At 49.9% G+C, this 21,846-nt stretch overlaps 2 long non-coding RNA genes across 2 annotated transcripts; one reads left to right on the top strand and one right to left on the bottom strand.

The window, feature by feature from the left end:
- Positions 1–2,696: 2,696 nt before the first annotated feature.
- LOC148222109 (uncharacterized) lies at positions 2,697–5,780 on the top strand. Its single transcript, XR_015806878.1, has 3 exons — positions 2,697–3,132; positions 3,795–3,893; positions 5,413–5,780. It is a non-coding gene; the product is annotated as an uncharacterized LOC148222109 (long non-coding RNA).
- On the bottom strand, positions 4,236–5,671 carry LOC148222110 (uncharacterized). The gene is made up of 2 exons (XR_015806877.1): positions 5,533–5,671; positions 4,236–5,206 (listed from the first exon to the last, which is right to left on the bottom strand). It is a non-coding gene; the product is annotated as an uncharacterized LOC148222110 (long non-coding RNA).
- Positions 5,781–21,846: the final 16,066 nt, after the last annotated feature.

The raw sequence follows: 21,846 nt of genomic DNA, 5'->3' as shown, positions 1-21,846 counted from the left end.
CTTTCATCCTCATATCCAGCTTCCAGCCCTTTTCTTCTCTCTGTCCAGTGTGTCTTTTGTGTTCCTTTCTTGTCCTGTGTGCTCCCCATCCCATTCCCGTTCCCTACGGAGGGGGAGGGTGTGGAGACTGGGGGCTCCGACGTGGTTTGGGGCACCCCAAGGTCCCTGGGAAAGGGAGCCGGGCTGCGCTGGAGGAGCAGGTGAGTCGGGCATGAGGGGGGGGGGGGGGGGGGGGGTCATGGTGGGTGCCAGAACATTGACAGGGAGGGGTGGGTGTAGAATGCATGAAAAACAGAACCATAAAAAATAGCTAAATATAGTCTAAAAGGAATGTTTAAATGCTTTTTATTTGGGTAGAGGCACGGTTTTTATAGCTAATATAAAAATAAAATATAAAGAATAGAAATAGATTGGTATACATGTAAAATATAATGAAATCTAAGTAGCAAATATCTATGAAAAATCTAGTGTATAACAGAACTAATGCAAATATAAGAATATGTATAAATATAAAATAGAGCTATGAGAATGGTAATAAGAATGGGGTAAAACATCAGTGAGAAATGGAAAAAAACCACATGAAAAATGGTGGGAAAATCAGTGAGAAATGGAGAAAAATCAGTGAAAAACGGGGAGGGAATCTTTGAAAAACGGGGAAAAAAATCAGTGAGAAATGGGGGAAAAAAAATCCATGAAAAATGGGGGAATAAATCAGTGAGAAACGGGGAAAAGTGGGGGAAAAAATAATTGAGAAATGGGGAAAAAATCAGTGAGAAATGGGGGAAAAGTCGATGAAAAATGGGGGAATATTCAGTGAGAAATGGGGGGGGGGGGGGGGATCAGTGAGAAATGGGGAAAAAATCCATGGAAAACAGGGAAACAATCCATGGGCAATGGCGGGAACAGAGCGAGCTGTTGTCGCTCGTGCTGTGGTGGCCGATGCTGTGGGGAAAAAATAAGTGAAAAATGGGGGCAATAATCAGTGATAAATGGGGAGAAAATCAGTGATTAATGGGCGGAAAAATGCATGAAAAATGGAAGGAAAAATTCAGAGAGAAATGGGGGCAAATATCAGTGATAAATGGGGAAAAAAATCAGTGATTAATGGGGGGAAAAATGCATGGAAAATGGGGGGAAAATTCAGAGAGAAATGGGGGCAAAAATCAGTGAGCAATGGGGGGGAAAATCGGGAAATATCCATGGAAAAATGGGGGGAAAAAATCAGTGAGAAATGGGGGAAAAAATCAGTGAGAAATGGGGGAAACATCATGGTGAAATGGGGAAAAAAAATCTTTGATAAATTGGGGAAACAAATCATTGAGAAATGGGGGAAAAAAATCAGTGAGAAATGGGGAAAATATGGGAAAAAATCCACGAAAATTGCGGGAAAAAATGCATGAAAAATTGGGGAAAAATCAGTGAGAAATGGGGGAAAAAATCATTGAGAAATGGCGGGAAAAATCAGATCGGCGATCGATAGCTAATGCGTGCCTATGGATTAGATCAGCGATCGATTGATCGTGCCTGCCGATCGATTATATCGGCGATCGATTGCTAATGCCTGCCGATCGATTAGATCGGCGATCGATTGATCGCGCCTGCCGATCGATTAGATCGGCGATCGATTGCTAATGCCTGCCGATCGATTAGATCGGCGATCGATTGATCGCGCCTGCCGATCGATTAGATCGGCGATCGATTGATCGTGCCTGCCGATCGATTAGATCGGCGATCGATTGCTAATGCCTGCCGATCGATTAGATCGGCGATCGATTGATCGCGCCTGCCAATCGATTAGATCGGCGATCGATTGCTAATGCCTGCCGATCGATTAGATCGGCGATCGATTGCTCGCGCCTGCCGATCGATTAGATCGGCGATCGATTTCCAATGCCTGCCGATCGATTAGCTCGGCGATCGATTTCCAATGCCTGCCGATCGATTAGCTCGGCGATCGATTGATCGCGCCTGCCGATCGATTAGATCGGCGATCGATTTCTAATGCCTGCCGATCGATTAGATCGGCGATCGATTGATCGCGCCTGCCGATCGATTAGATCGGCGATCGATTGCTAATGCCTGCCGATCGATTAGATCGGCGATCGATTGATCGCGCCTGCCGATCGATTAGATCGGCGATCGATTTCCAATGCCTGCCGATCGATTGCTAATGCACACTATTTGCACACTCCTTGCACACCCTTTGCACTCATACAGAGGCAGGAGGTTTGTCAGTTCTGGTCGGGGTTTTTTGGGGCGTTCATTCAGGGGGATTTCCTCAAGGATTGGGACACTCCTTGATTCCATCCCTTGCCTGTCTCCCAAGCGCCACCCTGTGGGCAGAGCGCGGTACTGCGCGCCTGCCTCTCCCAAGATGGCGGCTCGGGTGTCGCTCCCCGACCTTCTAACTCTGGCTGCAAAAGGAGGGTGGCACAGCAAGGAGCCCGCTCGCTCTAGTGGGATGCCTGCGCACGACGCCGACACCGATCCCACGGGTGCGATTTTCGGCGGCGTTTCCAATCGTGCGGACATCTCCTTCAGCCCGCTTCGGCCCGGGGAAGAGGGGCGGGGCCGCCAGCGATGGTCCCGGCGCAGCCCGGGCAGGCTCGGGGCGGAGCCGGGGCTTGGCGAGGCGGGGCACGGAGGTCCCGGGGACGGGACCGGGCGGGGCCGGGGCGGTGCTTTAGGGGCGGTCCCCAGTGGTCCCGGGCGGCACCGGGGGCGGGGCCGGGTGATCCCGGAGCGGTACCGAGCTGTGTTGGGGACGGTGCTGCAGGGGCGGTGCCGGGCCCGCCTCAGGGTGATTGAATGCCCAGAAATCGCCTCCTCTGCCCCGTGCTCACACTGAGCTGCGGGCTGCAGCGTGCTGTCGGAGCTCCGCACACAGCACGGATTTGGGCTTCCCCTCCTCTCAAACCCTCTCCCCCTTCTTCCTCCTCCTCATCTTCCTCTTTGTCCTCTGTCACTGCTGAGGCTCTGGAAAGAACTGAAATTCTGCAGGGAGAGATGTCCTCTCGTGGCCCCAGGGACTGCCTCGGCACGGGCCACGAGCGCCTCCGGCCCCTGCCTTCTCCTGCTTGAAAAGATCACCTGGAGCCCGAGCTCGGGGGGGTGAAATCAGCTGAAATCCAGGTAACTCTGTCAAGTGCCCCCCAGGGACATCGGCGGGGCTGGGGGATGAGGGTTTGAAACAGCAAATTCTTTGGAATATACACCTGTCCCTGTGCCGATGCTGCTGAGCTTCCTGCCACAGTATATCCCCACTCCATGAGGCGCTGTGAGGTTATGGCAGTGGGAATTGAGCAGGGAATTCGGGGCTATGGGCATAATTCACGGGAGCTAGCAAAGCTGACAGCCAACCCCAAATCGGGGCACAGCACAGAGAACAATCTGTGTGCTGCCCTGTCAGCTCAAGCTCCTGGGCTGGGAAGTATTGGGAGTTAAATGTATGGAATTACACAAATCACAGCAACTGGCATCACCCAGAGGGACAATCCAAGGCCCAAACAATTCCTCCACAGTCCACTCTGGGAAAAACACCCTGTGCCTGCCAGGAGCTCTGACCCTGCTTTTCCTACCAGCTCCTGAGCAGTGTCAGGGCCACCACGACGCCTTTAAAATCCAGATAAACCCCAAATCCTACGCAGTGAATAATCCAAAGAAAGTACTGAATTGTTGTCATTAAAAGCTCAAAACTCATTAAGAATTCTATGACAACAGTGTAATGGACTCCCAGGAACCTCATGAATGCTCTCGGTTTCATTTTTGTGTATTTTTACTCCCTCATTTGGCAGCTTGTAAAACTTATCCTGGAATTCAGAGGTCAAGCAGGATCGACTTTGGATTGACCTTCACCTCTGTTCCCACTTTGTGCAAACACAACTCGTGCCCAGGTGGGTGAACTCATCACCTCAGCTTTTCACTCCAGAGTATCCCCTCCTTATTTCCCTGTAGATGAACTCAGATCCACTCCTCACCTCCACTGGTCATCCAAGCGTCCATTCTGTTCCCCACAGGCCCTGGTGGCCCCAGGGAGCTCCCTTGGCCTTTCTCCTGCCCCTCTGCAGCCCGAGGTCGCTACACAAACAGTTCTTGTGTCCCCTCTAAATGACCCCGGGTTTTCTGCTCAATGAATGGCATGACCCGTGCCCACTGCTCATGATTCACCCAACCAAAATCAAGAGCAAATGTTGCTTGGGCTTTAAGAACTTGAAATAACTCTGAAGCAGAAGAAATCACCTTTTTCTTCTGGTTTTTATTTTTATTTTTTCATTTAAGATGCTGGACTTGCCTCTGTGGATGTGTGCTGAGCTCTCACTGCAGGGGACTGTCAGGCCTGAATGGCTGTGAGTTCGTGTTCTTCTCAGTAGGGAATCAGAAATTATTCTTAGACCATAGAATTGTTTTCTGAAACCTTTCCCCTTTCCTCTTTGTGCCTTTGAATTTTTCAGCTGTTCCCTGTTGTCACTTCCCCTGCCTGACTTCTGTGCAGCTCCTAGCTGGGAAAAACTGGGAAAACTTAGAGGGTACAGAGGTGGAATTTTTGGCTGGATTTTTCTAACATTTCTAATTTTGCTGAACTTATTTCCCCAGTGAGAAGAGCACGAACTCACAGCCATGCAGGCCTGACAGTCACTGCGGGAAATCTGACACAGTATTAATAAGTAACCTTTCCTGAGAGCAGTCACCACCCCCAGTCCTCCAGCCTTGTCAAATGTTTGCAATGAATGGACCCAAGTTCTAATCCTTAATCTAAATTTATGTCAGCTTTTGTTAGAAAGATACCGGACAGTAAATCATACAAGAGAATTTAAAAATTGCACAAAGAATAACAGGCCCAGACCAAACCCAACCACCCCCATCACTGCTCCACCCCAATTTTGGGAGAAACAGTGATACAGTTTATAAATACTCTCCTTCCACACTATTCAGTCCTTCACCGCACATCCCCAGAGAGGAGTCCCTCAGACCTTGCTCCCCTGAACACCAGGAGAGCTGGAGTTTCACCCAGATCCCACATTCCCATGGCAGTTAATCCCAGCAGGGAGGCAAAGAGGAACCCTGCATCCTCTGACATAGCCCACAGCACGGGCAGCACCAGGAGCCCTCCAGGCTCAGACCTCTGGTGCTGAAGCCTCTGGGCTTTGGCTGATCAAACACCACAGCTCTTGGCAAAGATGCCAGGAGAGTCGTGATTCTTCCTGTCCTGAAAGAGAGGAGGAAAAGAAAATTAAGTCGACTGCAGAAGGATTCCAGCTCTCAACTTCTGCTCTGATTCCTCACTCTGGGGTTTTATCCATGACAAGTGACACCAATTCAGAGTGCCCTTTTCCAGCATTTTTATTCCTAACTATTTCAGACATTAAAAGGATGCTCATTTCTCTTATTGTATTCTTTGCTTAATTTTATTAGCGGCATTTTCATCCCAGACCCCACTTGTCAGTTCTTCAATCCTTTAGCACTGGACTTGGCACAAAGGGATACCCGTGGTGCTGCATCACAAGAAATCCCAAAGAGAAACCCCTTCCAAACCTGACGGAGAAAGCTTTCAAGGCACTCCAGAACACAGACAGCTTTTCCTGCCTTGTCAGGCCACACCAATTCTGTCCCATCCACCTGAACTGTGCAGGTGAGGAAAAGGCTTTCCTTGCTCCTCGGGAATCACGGTCTGAGACCACAGATGTCCATCCTGGGCAGCACCTGGAAACAACGTGGGAAAGGCAAAATGAGAGTGTTTTCTATCAGAAAATTACTACTACTAATAAAAATAACAATCAGAACTTCTGGACAAATTTAGTAACATCACTTTGATATGAGAAATACAGGCCATGCCCATCCTTCTAGCCCAGGTGAAAACAGGAAGGAGAACTAGAGGAAAAGCAGAGTCCCTTATTTGATCTCTGGACACAAACGGAGGCCTTTTCCCTGTGAAACCAAACTCACCCTTCCAGGGTTCCCGAGATCAGCTACGAGGAGGCTTTTGGCACTCCAAGAGCAGCTGGGTCACAGCTGGATGCGGCTTGGGTCTGGGAGACACCGTGCTCCTTCTGGAATTATAGCACGCAAATGCCTGCTCCTGGCCCCAGGCCCGGAGATAAAATCTGTGGGGTTTTTCCCTGTGCAACATTGTTCACCCCTCCCAGGTTCCTGAGATCTGCACAGAGGAGGCTTTGGGCACCCCAAAGGCAGCCAGGGTTACAGGTGGGGGCAGCTTGGGGCTGGGAGAAATCCTCATCCATTTGGAATTTTATCAGGCAGAAACCTGGCTGGGTGCACAGGTCTCTGGACACGACCAGTGGCCCTTTCCCCTGTGAAACAAAACTCACCCTGCCAGGCTCCTGAGACCACTTAGGAGGAGGGGTTTGACTCTCCAAGAGCAGTCGCAACGAGAGATGCTCACACAGAAGGCCATGCAGAAGAGGAAACGAGCGCACCCGCAGCCCCCCAAGGCGCGCCCCAACGCCCCAGACCCGGCACCGCCAGCTCGGGCAGTCCCATAAAGCATCCCCCGCCTCCGCAGCGGCGGGACAGGCGGGGCCCGGGGTCCCGAGGAAACCGAGCGTGCCCGGAGGCGCGGCAGGACGGCAGCGCAGCGCCGCCTGGCGGCGGAGCAGGAGAGCAGCGCCGGGCCCCATGGCAGTATCGGTACCCGTGCGCCCCCTGCTGTCCGCGGCGATGCAGCGCCCGATGCCGAGTTCCACGCCCGTGTCGCCGAGGGAGAGGGGCACCGCTGGCTGGGGCCTCCCCGCCGACACGGACAGAAGCCGAAGCAGAAGCCCCGGTGCCATTGGCGGCCCCTACCCAGCGGGCCGGGCTCCGCCGGGCCCGCGGCCCCGCGCGGTATCGGGTCGTCCCGCTCCCGTCTTCGTCGCACCCGGCCCTGCTCCTGGCATGAAGCGCGTCACCGCCCCGCGCCGTCCCGCCCCCCGCGCGTCATCGCGTGCGTTCGGCGGCCCGCCCCGGGGGCGGTGCCGGGGGCGCTACCCGGGGCGGTGCCGGGGCGGTGCCGGGGGCGGCACCGGGGGCGGTGCCGGGGCGGTGCCGGGGGCGTTCCCGGTCGCCGTGCCGGGGTAGCCCGGGGAGCGGTTCCGGGAGCGGTTCGGGGGGCGGTGCCGATTGCAGTCCCGGTCACTGTCCCCAGTCCCCGTCCCCAGTCCTGGTCCCGGTCCCAGTCCCCGGTTCCGGTCCCCGATCCTGGTCCCAGTCCCAGTTCCCCGTCCCGGAACCCGATCACGGTCCTGGTCCCAGTCCCCAATCCCGGTCCCGGTCCCGGTCCCTGTCTCCAGTCCCCGTCCCCGATCCCGGTTCCGGTCCCTGTCCCAGGTCCCCGTCCGCGATCCCGGTCCCTGTCCCATTTCCCCGTCCCGGTCCCCGATCCCAGTCCCGGTCCACGTCCCCGATCCCGATTTTTCCCCCCCTTTCACACTGATTTTTCCCCCGATTTATCAATGATTTTTTTCCCCATTTTTTCCCATTTCTCACTGATATTTTCCCCCATTTTTCAGGGATTTTTTTCCCCATTTCTCACTGATTTTTTTCCCCATTCTTCATGGAGTTTTCCCCCCGTTTTTTCACTGATTTTTCCCCATTTCTCACTGACTTTTTCCCCATTTTCCCCCATTTCTCACTGATATTTTCCCCCATTTTTCATGGATTTTTTCCAGATTTATCCCCATTTCCCACTGATTTTTCCCCATTTTTCATGGACTTTCCCCCCCCGTTTCTTACTTATGTTTTTCCCCGATTTCTCATTGATTTCCTCCCCCCCCCCCCCCCCCCCCCCCCCCCCCATTTCTCACTGATTTCTTTCGCCATTTTTCATGGAATTTCCCCACCCATTTCTAACGGATTTTTTCCCCACTTTTCCCCATTTCTCACTGATTTTTCCCCCCATTCTTCATGATTTACAGGATACTCTATCGTGAATGGAAAGCAATTAAAGGAAGGGGGGAGGTTACCAGCCACCTGGTCAGCTCAGACAGCAGAGCTGCACACGCTTGTGAGAGCCTGTGAATTATAGCAGGACAAGACATTAAATATATTTACTGATTCTAAATATGCATATGCGGTAATACATGCATTTGGAAAACTATGGGGAAAAAAAGAGGTTTATTAAGCTGCAGAAGAAAGAAGAAAAAAATTGGTTTACAAGGGATGGCAAGCAGTGGATACCAAAAGCTCTAGCCTTACAATTGTTAAAACAACTTCATTAAAGGAGTCGTTCTGTGCCTTCTTTGGGGTGAGGAAAAAAGGCTGAGGGGGGCTCCGACGTGGTTTGGGGCACCCCAAGGTCCCTGGGAGAGGGAGCCGGGCTGCGCTGGAGGAGCAGGTGAGTCGGGCATGGCGGGGGGTCATGGTGGGTGCCAGAACATTGAGAGGGAGGGGTGGGTGTAGAATGCATGAAAAACAGAACCTTAAAAAATAGCTAAATATAGTCTAAAAGGAATGTTTTATTGGCTTGTGTTTGGATAGAGGTAGGGTTTTTTAATAGATACTGTAAATAGAAAAGATAAAGAATAAAAATATAGAAGCAAATATAAGAAACCAATATATAAATATATTACATTACATTATATTATGTTATGAAAATAGAAATATATAAATATTCAGACTTTAAAAGGAATGTTTTATTGGTTTTTATTTGGTTAGAGGAGGGTTTTTTGAAAATAATATAGGCAAAAATATACAAATATGCAAAAATAGATACTGACATAAAATTATTATAACTATATATGCATATATATATGTAAGTATAAATATATAGAAATAAATATAAATATAAAATACATGTATGTAGTATGTAATAGAAATAATTTATCGATTTTAATATGTTCTATTAAATAGTATGTTATAATAGAATGTAAATAGCATCTAGTATATTAATATACTAGTAAAAACTACATTAAATAGTATATAAATATAGAATCCACAATATAGACATATAAATCTACAGATATAAATATGAAAACTAAATAGAAAAATATATTCAAATATAATTTAAAATAATCGAGTTTTTTGTTTCTATTTGGTTAGAGGCAGAGCTTTTAAAGAAATAATATTAAAAACTATGAACCTCCAAATATAGATGGATATAGATAAAATAGAAATAACATTAGTAATATAAATCTATGTATATAATGAATAATAAAATAATATTGTATATATGATAAATAGAATAGCAATTAAATTGAATATATGAAATATGTCTAGATTATGACTAGAAATTAAATATTAAAAAATAGATGATTTATATATATATAAAAGGTTTTTTTTTTCATTTGGTCAGAGGCAGGGCATTTTTAGTTTGGGTCGGGGTTTTTTTGGGGCGTTCATTGAGAGGATTTTATGACGGGTGGGGACTCTGGTGCTTGGAACTCTCTCCCTTCTCTGTCTGTCCCTGACAGGGCGGCAGTGCCGGGCTGAGTTGGGCGGCAGTGCTGCCGCCGTGTGGACACAGGCGGGTACTGCACCGTGCCCCTCTCAGGATGGCGGAAGGGCCCGCGGGCCGGGACCCAGCCCTGCGGCAGCGCTCAAGATGGCGGCCTCTCTAGGACCCCGGCGGATAGGCGTTTACATAAAACGCCTGTCCGCGCTCGCCGGCGCCCTCACGCCCGCGGCACCGCGGACCGCGCGGCCGTTGTCGGCACGCTCTGACACGTCCGGGAAAATTGTCGGCGAGCGGATCGGCGTCGGCGATGTAATCAGGCATCTTATGCCTACACACCGGGGTCCTGATTTTTTCCCGCCCTTTCTGCCGCCATTTTTGGCAGGTCAGGCGGGGTGCCGCCCGAGCCGCCATTTTGAGAGTCCCGACACACTCAAGATGGCGGCCTCTCTAGGACCCCGGCGGATAGGCGTTTACATAAAACGCCCGTCCGCGCCCGCCGGCGCCCTCACGCCCGCGGCACCGCGGACCGCGCGGCCGTTGTCGGCACGCTCTGACACGCCCGGGAAAATTGTCGGCGAGCGGATCGGCGTCGGCGATGTAATCAGGCATCTTATGCCTACACACCGGGGTCCTGATTTTTTCCCGCCCTTTCTGCCGCCATTTTTGGCAGGTCAGGCGGGGTGCCGCCCGAGCCGCCATTTTGAGAGTCCCGACACACTCAAGATGGCGGCCTCTCTAGGACCCCGGCGGATAGGCGTTTACATAAAACGCCTGTCCGCGCCCGCCGGCGCCCTCACGCCCGCGGCACCGCGGACCGCGCGGCCGTTGTCGGCACGCTCTGACACGCCCGGGAAAATTGTCGGCGAGCGGATCGGCGTCGGCGATGTAATCAGGCATCTTATGCCTACACACCGGGGTCCTGATTTTTTCCCGCCCTTTCTGCCGCCATTTTTGGCAGGTCAGCCGGGGTGCCGCCCGAGCCGCCATTTTGAGAGTCCCGACACACTCAAGATGGCGGCCTCTCTAGGACCCCGGCGGATAGGCGTTTACATAAAACGCCCGTCCGCAGCCCGCCGGCGCCCTCACGCCCGCGGCACCGCGGACCGCGCAGGCCGTTGTCGGCACGCTCTGAAACGTCCGGGAAAATTGGCGGCGAGCGGATCGGCGTCGGCGATGTAATCAGGCATCTTATGCCTACACACCGGGGTCCTGATTTTTTCCCGCCCTTTCTGCCGCCATTTTTGGCAGGTCAGCCGGGGTGCCGCCCGAGGCGCCATTTTGAGAGTCCCGACACGCTCAAGATGGCGGCCTCTCTAGGACCCCGGCGGATAGGCGTTTACATAAAACGCCTGCCCGCGTTCGCCGGCATAAAAATAAATATGCATAAATATAAACATAGACATAAACATGCACAAACGTTAACCTGCATAGATATAAACATAAACATAAACATAAACATAAACATGCAAAACAATAATAATAAATATAAATATAAATAGAAATAGAAATACAAACATTAATAAATCAGTGAGAAAGGGGGTAAAATCAGTGAGAAATGGGGGGGAAAAACCATGAAAAATGATGGAAAAATCAGAGAGAAATGGGGGAAAAATCGGTGAGGAATGGGGGAAAAAGATCAACGAAAAATTGGGAAAAATCAGTCAGAAGTGGGGGATAAAGTCAGTGAGAAATGGGGGAAAAGTCGGTGAGAAATGGGGAAAAAATCAGTGATTAATGGCGGGAAAATGCATGAAAAATGGGGGGAATAATTCAGAGAGAAATGGGGGCAAATATCAGTGAGAAATGGGGGGGGGGAAATCAGGAAATATCCATGAAAATTGGGGGAAACATCCATGAAAAATGGCGGAAAAAATCAATGAAAAATGGCGGAAAAAATCAGTGAGAAATGGGGAAAAATGGGGGAAAAAGGAGTGATAAATGGGGGAAAAAATCAGTGAGAAATGGGGAAAAATGGGGAAAAAATCCACGAAAAATGGGTGGAAAAATCCATGAAAATCAACGGAAAAATCAGTGAGAAATGGGGAAAACATCATGGTGAAATGGGGCAAAAATCAGAGAGAAATGGGGAAAAATCATTGAAAAATGGGGGATAAAAAATCAGTGAGAAATGGGGGGAAAATGGGGAAAAACATCAGTGAGAAATGGGGAAAAAATCTTTGATAAATTGGGGCAAAAATCATTGAGAAATGGGGGAAAATAATCAGTGAGAAATGGGGAAAATTTGGGAAAAATCCAGGAAAATTGCGGGAAAAAATGCTTGAAAAATTGGGGAAAAAATCCGAGAGAAAATCCCCGGGAATCCCCGGGAAAAACCCCCCGGAATCCCCGAGAAAATCCCCCGGAATTCCCCGGGAAAATCCCCCGGAATCCCCTGGAAAATCCCCCTGAATTCCCCGAGAAACTCATCCCGGAATCCCCGTGATAATCCGTCCGCTATCCCCGAGAAAATCCCCCAGGAATCCCCCAGAAAATCTCCCCGAAATCCCCGGGATAATCTCCCCGGAATCCCCGAGAAAATCCGCCCCGAATCCCCTGGAAGATTCCCCCGGAATCCCCGAGAAAATCCCTCGGAATTCCCCGGGAAAATCAACCCGGAATCCCCGAGAAAATCCCCCGGAATCCCCGGGAAAATCCCCCAGGAAAATCCCCGGGATAATCACCCCGGAATCCCCTGGAAAATCCCCTAGGAATCCCCGAGAAAATCCCCCCGGAATTCGCCGGGAAAATCCCCCCGGAATCCCCCAGAAAAGCCCCCCGGAATACTCTGCAATATCCCCCCGGAATCCCCTGGATAATCCCCCCGGAATCCCCGATAAAACCCCCCTGGAATCTCCAGGAAAATGCCCCGGGAATACGTGAGAAAATCTCCCCGGAATCCCCGAGAAAATCCCCCCGGAATCCCCGAGAAAATCCCCCCGGATTCCCCTGAAAATCCCTCGGAATTCCCCGGGAAAATCCTCCCGGAATCCAAGAGAAAATCCTCCCGGAATCCACGAGAAAATCCGCCCGGAATCCCCGGGAAAATCCTCCAGAAATCCCCGAGAAAATCCCCCGGAGTCCCCGGGAAAATCAACCCGGAATCGCCGGGAAAATCCCCCCAGAATCCCCGAGAAAATCCCCCGGAATTCCCCTAGAAAATCCCCCCGGACTCCCCGAGAAATTTCCCCCGGAATCCCCGGGAAAATAGCCCCCGGAATCCGCGAGAAAATCCCCCCGGAATCCACGCGAAAATCCCCCAGAAATCCCTGTGAAAGCCCCCCCGGAATCCCCAAGAAAATCTCCCCGGAATCCCCGAGAAAATTCGCCCGTAATACTCGGGAAAATATGCCCGGAATCCCCTGGAAAAACCCCCCGGAATCCCCTGGATAATCCCCCCGGAATCCCCGATAAAATCCCCCTGGAATCTCCAGGAAAATGCCCCGGGAATACGCGAGAAAATCCCCCCGGAATCCCCTGGAAAATCCCCCCTGAATCCCCGAGAAAAACCCCCCTGAATCCCCGAGAAAATCCCCCCGGATTCCCCTGAAAATCCCTCGGAATCCCCGGGCAAATCTCCCCGGACTCCCCGAGAAAATCCCCCCGGAATTCCCCGGGAAAATCCCCCCGGAATCCCCGAGAAAATCCCCTAGAATTCCCCGGGATAATCCCCCCGGAATCCCCGAGAAAATCCCCCCGCAATCGCCGAGAAAATCCCCCCGGAATCGCCGGAATAATCCCCTGGAATTCCCCGGGAAAATCATCCCGGAATCCCCGAGAATATCCCCCCGGTATCGCCGAGAAAACCCCCCCCGGAATTCCTCGTAAAATCCCCCCGGAATCCCCGGGAAAATCCCTCCGGACTCCCCGAAAAAATCCCCCGGAATCCCCGAGAAAATCCCCCGGAATTTCCCGGGAAAATCACCCCGGAATCCCCGAGAAAATTCTCCCGAAATACTCGGCAAAATCCCCCAGGAATCCACGGAAAATTCCCCGGAATCCAGGAGAAAATACCCCGGAATCCCCATGAAAATCCCCCCGGAATCTCCGAGAAAATCCCCCGGAATCCCCGCGAATATCCCCCCGGAATCCCCGCGAATATCTCCCCGGAATCCCCGGGAAAATCCCCATGAATTCCCCGGGAAAATAATCTCGGAATCCCCGAGAAAATCTCCCCGGAATCACCGAGATAATGGCCCCGGAATACCCGAGAACATCCCCCGGAATTGCCCGAGAAAATCATCCCGTAATCCCCGAGGAAATCTCCCCGGAACACTCGGGAAAATCCCCCCGGAATTCCTCGTAAAATCACCCCGGATACCCCGGGAAAATCCCTCCGGACTCCCCGAAAAATTCCCCCCGGAATACTCGGGAAAATCCCCCCGGAATCCCCGAGAAAATCCACCCGGAATCCCCTGGAAAATCCACCGGGAATTCCCCGGGAAATTCCTCGCTGAAACCCCTGGAAAATCCCCCCGGAATCCCGGAGAAAATCCCCCCGGAATTCCCCGGGAATATCCCCTCGGAATCCCCGGGAAAATCCCCCCGGACTCCCCGAAAAAATCCCCCCGGAATACTCGGGAAAATCCCCCCGGAATACTCGGGAAAATCCCCCCGGAATTCCCGAGAAAATCCCCCGGAATTCCCTGAGAAAATCGCCCCGGAATCCCAGTGAAAATCCCCCCGGAATCCCCGTGAAAATCCCCCCGGAATCCCCGGGAAAATCCCCCAGGAATCCCCTGGAAAATCCCCCAGGTATCCCCGATAAAATCCCCCTGGAATCCCCTGGAAAATCCCCCTGGAATCGCGGGGAAAAAGCCCCCCGCATTTCCCGGAAAAATCCCCCCGGAATCCCCGATAAAATCTCCCCGGAATCCCTGAGAAAATCCCCCCGGAATCCGCGAGAAAATATGCCCAGAATCCCCGATAAAATCCCCCCGGAATCCCCGGGAATATCCCCCAGGAATCCCCGATAAAATCCCCCCGGAATCCCCCAGAAATTCCCCCCGGAATCCCCGACAAAATCCCCCGGAATTCCCGACAAAATCCTCCGGAATCCCCGGAAAATCCCCCCCGGAATCCCCGGAAAATCCCCGCGGAATTCCGGTCCATTTCTGTAGGAGAATAGTTTGTAAGGATAGTGCAGAAGGCACTAGTTGCCAACGAGTTACAGCTGTACTGATTAGCAAGGAGTGGAAACAGCCTTGCCTGCCCAGTGAGGCTGGTTGTTATAAAAGCGTGGGTCAGCTGGCTGCCAGTTTCACTAAGCACAGCTCCAGCAGGAGGTGCAGAGCCTGCTGCAGTGTGGGCTGGAGCCTGCTGGCTGTGCTGCGAGGAGGAAGGGGACACGTGGCCGTGCAAGGGATGGACAAGGTGAGAGGATGCTGTGTGTGGGACAGACAGGCTCAGGTGGCTGGGGAAGGGACAGGCTGGGGTTTAGCCAGTCGTACAGAGGAGAGGAGGAGTCGGGGCTGTGTGGAGCTGCCTGTGAGAAAAGGAGTCAGAGTTGCCTCAAAGAAATCTGTGAGAGAAGGCATGAAAAGTGTGTAATGAAAGACTAATGTTGGTGCCTGTCATGTCTGTCTTGATATAATTGCTACACGTTTTCTCGGAATGCTTGAATTTAGACATAAAATGAAAACTTTATTGTAAGAAAGGAATGCATTTCTCACCAAAGTGGTGTAGGGTGGGGATCACAACTCACAGATGGCCTGGAAGCGGAACGGCCACAGGGGTTACTGTAACTGGGCCTCCAGTACCAAAGCCCCAGTGGGTTTAAAGGCTAGAGCTGGGCTGGGATTAGCACGGGCTATGCAGCTGGGCTCATGCACAGGTCTGTCAGCACTCCTACCCGAGGACAGTCCCTCACCTAGGGAGAGGTTCTAGGCCTGGAGATGAGGCTGAGTTTGGGAAGGGTGATGAGGACACGGTTAGGGAGGGATGTAAATGCATATCAAAAGACTTAATTTTGAGGGGTGGCAAGCATTAGCTATAAACCAGTAAGTATTTACAGCTAAAGGCTGGAGGTGGGGGCTGTCTGAGGAGGACAGGACTGTTTAAGGCTGAAGTTGGGAGAGAAACCTTGGTGAAGCTTTTGCGTTAGAAACGGCCTCACCTGCCAAATCAGATTTTTGTCTTCAGGATTGCATGAGTGAGGATGCCACAGCCAAGGAAAAGGTTCAGGTTTGGGAGGCAAAGGCGAGTTAGGCAGGGCTGCAGGGCTGGGGCTTGGCTGTTTCCATACTGCTCAGGGCAGCAAAGGGTAGCTGGCTCACTGGGCCTTGGATCTAGAACTCTTTCTGGAACAAGGTGGAGAGCTGAGGTTCATGCAAGGAAGGGGCCAGGAATTCTTTGTCTGACTGGAAAATGCCAGAGGGGCAGTGTGTGACTCGGATAGGATGATATGTTCGTCTGGCGAGAGTCACAAAAGAATATTTTGGTTTACTGATAACTGGGCAGCTCAGAAGTTACTACTTGACTTAGTTGCTGCTCCCATCTGTTGCACACATAAACAGAGCAAAGCAGACGAATTCTCTCGGAGCCTGAGGTCCTTTGACTGGCCCTCCAAAAATGCTGCCCGCTAAAAAACAGACGTGGGGGAGGAAAGTTGTCAGATACAATAGAGCAAGAAAAGGACAACGGGCTTCAAAGTGCCCTCCAGCAGACCACGGAAGTGACCTGTCTGGAAGTGAAACCAGCAGTCTGCTTCCCCAGCCTCCTGGAAGCCTCTAACAGCTACACAGGCAGTGAGGGGAGAGAACAATTCAACCTAAAAATAATTTCAGTAGCGTTCTGCACTGCTGTTAAAAATACTGCAACCAGGGAATGTGGTGTGGTGATAACTATTAGGCCTGTAAGTCTGGTAACTGGGGCTTTTAGCTCAAACATCTCGGTATGGCTACTTTGAGCCTTGTAAAAGCTGCGTTAAGTCCAATTTCTTGGTAGTTCTACTAGCTCTAGCCTTGCTTTTCATCCCTCAGTAACAAAGCAACCCCTCTCGAGAATGTTATTTACTTTCCATATTATGTGCCTACCGATTTTCTGGAATTGCAAATGTCTTTGGATACATGCGTAAATTTAAGTTTCAAGAAAGCTGTCAAGCTAAAACAAAGGCTTGCCATAATGCAGAAGAAAATGTTTTATGGAAGAACTGAGAGGTCCCTACCTGGGCATAGAATTTGCTATACTAAGGTGTGTTCCAAACGGATCTGCCATCTAAACAAGCAGAAAAATAGTTGGAATGTAGTGAGTTCAATTTAACTATTGCTAGAAATAGGAATTATTAGCAGAGCTTGGAGCATGATATCACTAGCAGCAGTAAGACGCTTTTAGCTTGCTTCTCATAAATTACTTGTAAAAAGCATTTGTACCTAGTGTGTAGCAATTAATATTTCCCCATTTTCTTCCCCCCCGCCCCCCAGTCTCAGGTACTCCTTTTATTTTACCCTTTTCTGTCTTGTAACATCACCTTCCTTTATTTTATTCTATCTTCTGTTCTCAGAACATCGCAGCATCCTCTGTCAATGTGAAAGCATTTGTTCATCCTGTCTTGGAATGGCTGTCAATGTTGCCCTCTTCTGGATCACTTATTTTTTTTTTTTTTTTTTTTTTTTAAACAATATGTTGCTAAATGTCAGGAAAATTAATCCACAAACACCAGCGGTTTATGTCCAAAAAGGAAACGGAGGAGTCCTTTTTGCTTTATTCGAATAAAGGGAGAGGCCATGGGACATTCCCCTGGATCTCTCAAATTTTTGGAGGACGCAGCCTCCTTTTTATCCTATTTTCCCGGCCGCATTTCCCTCTCTCTTTTCCCATTGGCTGAGGTACTTGAGAGGCACAGACTTCCCGGAACGCCTGATACCTGAAATTCCCCTCTAATGTATAACCCTCCCTTTTAATATTTTAATTCTTATAGAATTCATAGTTTCCCCCCGTTGCTTCTTTCATCTTTCGATATCCAATTTCATTTATCAGCAGCCCTGCAGTTTGTTTGTAAAGGCAACTATCTCTTTCCATTCATCAATCAGTGGAATCCATCCCATTGTTTCTTTTATCTCTCAGTGCTAGCCTTATCTGCAGGCTGATCCACAGCTCATTTGTAAAGACAAATTCAACATTCCTCTCAGCTAATAAATGAGAAGTTAGCTGAAAAAAGTAAAAACTGGATTTTTTTTCCGGTGTGTGTCGGACAATACAGTGGAGAGAATTTGCGGGAGGATGATCGAGGATATCCTATTATAATATCGTTCTCGGACATTTTACTATTTTAGATCATCAGTTGTATTCTGAAAGAAATCTATTTTAATGATATGTGTACGTTTGCACGAAGTTATAGTTAAATATAGCTTGCGGCTGGGCTCTTTAATGAATAGGGGTATTTTTGGTTTTAATTCAATATTTTATGCTTGTGGTGTGTAGTGTGCTGATTTATTTTTTAATGTTATTTACTACGTGCGCTTTTGTTTTTGAGTGAAGGTAACTTTCTGGATGGCTTTGTATTTGAGGCAGAATGAATTGAAGTAGGTTTTTAAAACTGATTTTTCATATGTACGATGGGGAGTTTAGTAGGGGCAGCTCTGATGGTGGGGGCTTGGTTGTTAATTTTATCAGACGGCTTTTGTTAGATACAGCTTTTAATTCTGGGAAGTTTTGTTTTTCTAATGTCGTGCTTTGAAGGTGGTTTTCGAGGATGTATGGTATAGCTTTATTTTGTTTGTAGATGGTGTATGCTAAGGGCTATGGTCTATTTATCTAATGCCATGTTTTTTCATTCAGGTGTTGATAAGGGAGTTCTTGAATGGCGTTTTGTGTTGTTTTTGTTTTTGGTGGGGCGTTGTTTTTAAAGGATACCTTGATAAGGTTTGCCGATGGCGTTCTAGCCTGTAGCATAAGGCATAGGGTAGTTTTTGAATTATTTTGTGGTGGTTTTGATTCTTGCCAGTATGTAGTGTTTGTTTGAGGTAATGCTGTGTAGCTAATTTCTGTTTTCTTATTAATATTAGAATTGGAGTGTTGTAGTATATGGGCTGTTATTATATCCTAGGGGTTCTATTTATTTGGTTTGATTGTTTTCTAGTTATGGATAATTTTTCTCAAAAAACCATTTTCAGGATTTCAGGCGTGACACAAAAGAACACTCAGATTGCTGGAAGGGAAACGTGTGCCCAGATTGTCTCGAAGCAGTGCTGCTGTCGGTTCTCGTTCAGTTGTGTCTTCTGAAAATGAGACTGTTGTATTCATTGCGCTGTGCTAAACACTTGTCATTCTCCCAATGCCAGGAAACAGATGAAGCTTGAAGAAAGAGGAAGGAATTTGGAAGCGTACAAACAAGCTGAGAAGAGGTTCAGAGATCAGGGTGCTCACTGGCAGCAGGGGCTGGGGTTAGGGCTGAGCAGGAGCAAAGCCGGAGCACATCAACCTCACCTCGTGTTTTCTCGGGGGCTTTATGGCCCTGGCAAGAGAGAGATGTTCACTGATGAGTCCCAGGCCGAGCCGTGAGCACAGCATGTTGTGTTGGAGCTGGGGGTTTTTTTTGAGACGTTCAGCAGCCACACTCTCTAGTCAAGAGTCCTGAGGTTTGTTGCTGCTCCACTTTCATCCTCATATCCAGCTTCCAGCCCTTTTCTTCTCTCTGTCCAGTGTGTCTTTTGTGTTCCTTTCTTGTCCTGTGTGCTCCCCATCCCATTCCCGTTCCCTACGGAGGGGGAGGGTGTGGAGACTGGGGGCTCCGACGTGGTTTGGGGCACCCCAAGGTCCCTGGGAAAGGGAGCGGGCTGCGCTGGAGGAGCAGGTGAGTCGGGCATGAGGGGGGGGGGGGGGGGGGGGTCATGCTGGGTGCCAGAACATTGAGAGGGAGGGGTGGGTGTAGAATGCATGAAAAACAGAACCATAAAAAATAGCTAAATATAGTCTAAAAGGAATGTTTAAATGCTTTTTATTTGGGTAGAGGCACGGTTTTTATAGCTAATATAAAAATAAAATATAAAGAATAGAAATAGATTGGTATACATGTAAAATATAATGAAATCTAAGTAGCAAATATCTATGAAAAATCTAGTGTATAACAGAACTAATGCAAATATAAGAATATGTATAAATATAAAATAGAGCTATGAGAATGGTAATAAGAATGGGGTAAAACATCAGTGAGAAATGGAAAAAAACCACATGAAAAATGGTGGGAAAATCAGTGAGAAATGGAGAAAAATCAGTGAAAAACGGGGAGGGAATCTTTGAAAAACGGGGAAAAAAATCAGTGAGAAATGGGGGAAAAAAAATCCATGAAAAATGGGGGAATAAATCAGTGAGAAACGGGGAAAAGTGGGGGAAAAAATAATTGAGAAATGGGGAAAAAATCAGTGAGAAATGGGGGAAAAGTCGATGAAAAATGGGGGAATATTCAGTGAGAAATGGGGGGGGGGGGGGGGGGGATCAGTGAGAAATGGGGAAAAAATCCATGGAAAACAGGGAAACAATCCATGGGCAATGGCGGGAACAGAGCGAGCTGTTGTCGCTCGTGCTGTGGTGGCCGATGCTGTGGGGAAAAAATAAGTGAAAAATGGGGGCAATAATCAGTGATAAATGGGGAGAAAATCAGTGATTAATGGGCGGAAAAATGCATGAAAAATGGAAGGAAAAATTCAGAGAGAAATGGGGGCAAATATCAGTGATAAATGGGGAAAAAAATCAGTGATTAATGGGGGGAAAAATGCATGGAAAATGGGGGGAAAATTCAGAGAGAAATGGGGGCAAAAATCAGTGAGCAATGGGGGGGAAAATCGGGAAATATCCATGGAAAAATGGGGGGAAAAAATCAGTGAGAAATGGGGGAAAAAATCAGTGAGAAATGGGGGAAACATCATGGTGAAATGGGGAAAAAAAATCTTTGATAAATTGGGGAAACAAATCATTGAGAAATGGGGGAAAAAAATCAGTGAGAAATGGGGAAAATATGGGAAAAAATCCACGAAAATTGCGGGAAAAATGCATGAAAAATTGGGGAAAAATCAGTGAGAAATGGGGGAAAAAATCATTGAGAAATGGCGGGAAAAATCAGATCGGCAATCGATAGCTAATGCGTGCCTATGGATTAGATCAGCGATCGATTGATCGTGCCTGCCGATCGATTATATCGGCGATCGATTGCTAATGCCTGCCGATCGATTAGATCGGCGATCGATTGATCGCGCCTGCCGATCGATTAGATCGGCGATCGATTGCTAATGCCTGCCGATCGATTAGATCGGCGATCGATTGATCGCGCCTGCCGATCGATTAGATCGGCGATCGATTGCTAATGCCTGCCGATCGATTAGATCGGCGATCGATTGATCGCGCCTGCCGATCGATTAGATCGGCGATCGATTGATCGTGCCTGCCGATCGATTAGATCGGCGATCGATTGCTAATGCCTGCCGATCGATTAGATCGGCGATCGATTGCTAATGCCTGCCGATCGATTAGATCGGCGATCGATTGATCGCGCCTGCCGATCGATTAGATCGGCGATCGATTGCTAATGCCTGCCGATCGATTAGATCGGCGATCGATTGCTCGCGCCTGCCGATCGATTAGATCGGCGATCGATTTCCAATGCCTGCCGATCGATTAGCTCGGCGATCGATTTCCAATGCCTGCCGATCGATTAGCTCGGCGATCGATTGATCGCGCCTGCCGATCGATTAGATCGGCGATCGATTGCTAATGCCTGCCGATCGATTAGATCGGCGATCGATTGATCGCGCCTGCCGATCGATTAGATCGGCGATCGATTGCTAATGCCTGCCGATCGATTAGATCGGCGATCGATTGATCGCGCCCTGCCGATCGATTAGATCGGCGATCGATTTCCAATGCCTGCCGATCGATTGCTAATGCACACTATTTGCACACTCCTTGCACACCCTTTGCACTCATACAGAGGCAGGAGGTTTGTCAGTTCTGGTCGGGGTTTTTTGGGGCGTTCATTCAGGGGGATTTCCTCAAGGATTGGGACACTCCTTGATTCCATCCCTTGCCTGTCTCCCAAGCGCCACCCTGTGGCAGAGCGCGGTACTGCGCGCCTGCCTCTCCCAAGATGGCGGCTCGGGTGTCGCTCCCCGACCTTCTAACTCTGGCTGCAAAAGGAGGGTGGCACAGCAAGGAGCCCGCTCGCTCTAGTGGGATGCCTGCGCACGACGCCGACACCGATCCCACGGGTGCGATTTTCGGCGGCGTTTCCAATCGTGCGGACATCTCCTTCAGCCCGCTTCGGCCCGGGGAAGAGGGGCGGGGGCCGCCAGCGATGGTCCCGGCGCAGCCCGGGCAGGCTCGGGGCGGAGCCGGGGCTTGGCGAGGCGGGGCACGGAGGTCCCGGGGACGGGACCGGGCGGGGCCGGGGCGGTGCTTTAGGGGCGGTCCCCAGTGGTCCCGGGCGGCACCGGGGGCGGGGCCGGGTGATCCCGGAGCGGGTACCGAGC

The sequence above is a fragment of the Sturnus vulgaris genome, chromosome 14 (assembly GCF_052056855.1).
Source record: "Sturnus vulgaris isolate bStuVul1 chromosome 14, bStuVul1.hap1, whole genome shotgun sequence".
In the NCBI taxonomy this organism is placed as follows: domain Eukaryota; kingdom Metazoa; phylum Chordata; class Aves; order Passeriformes; family Sturnidae; genus Sturnus; species Sturnus vulgaris.
Note: the sequence above shows the minus strand (reverse complement) of the source record. Positions and strands in the feature narration are given on the sequence as shown.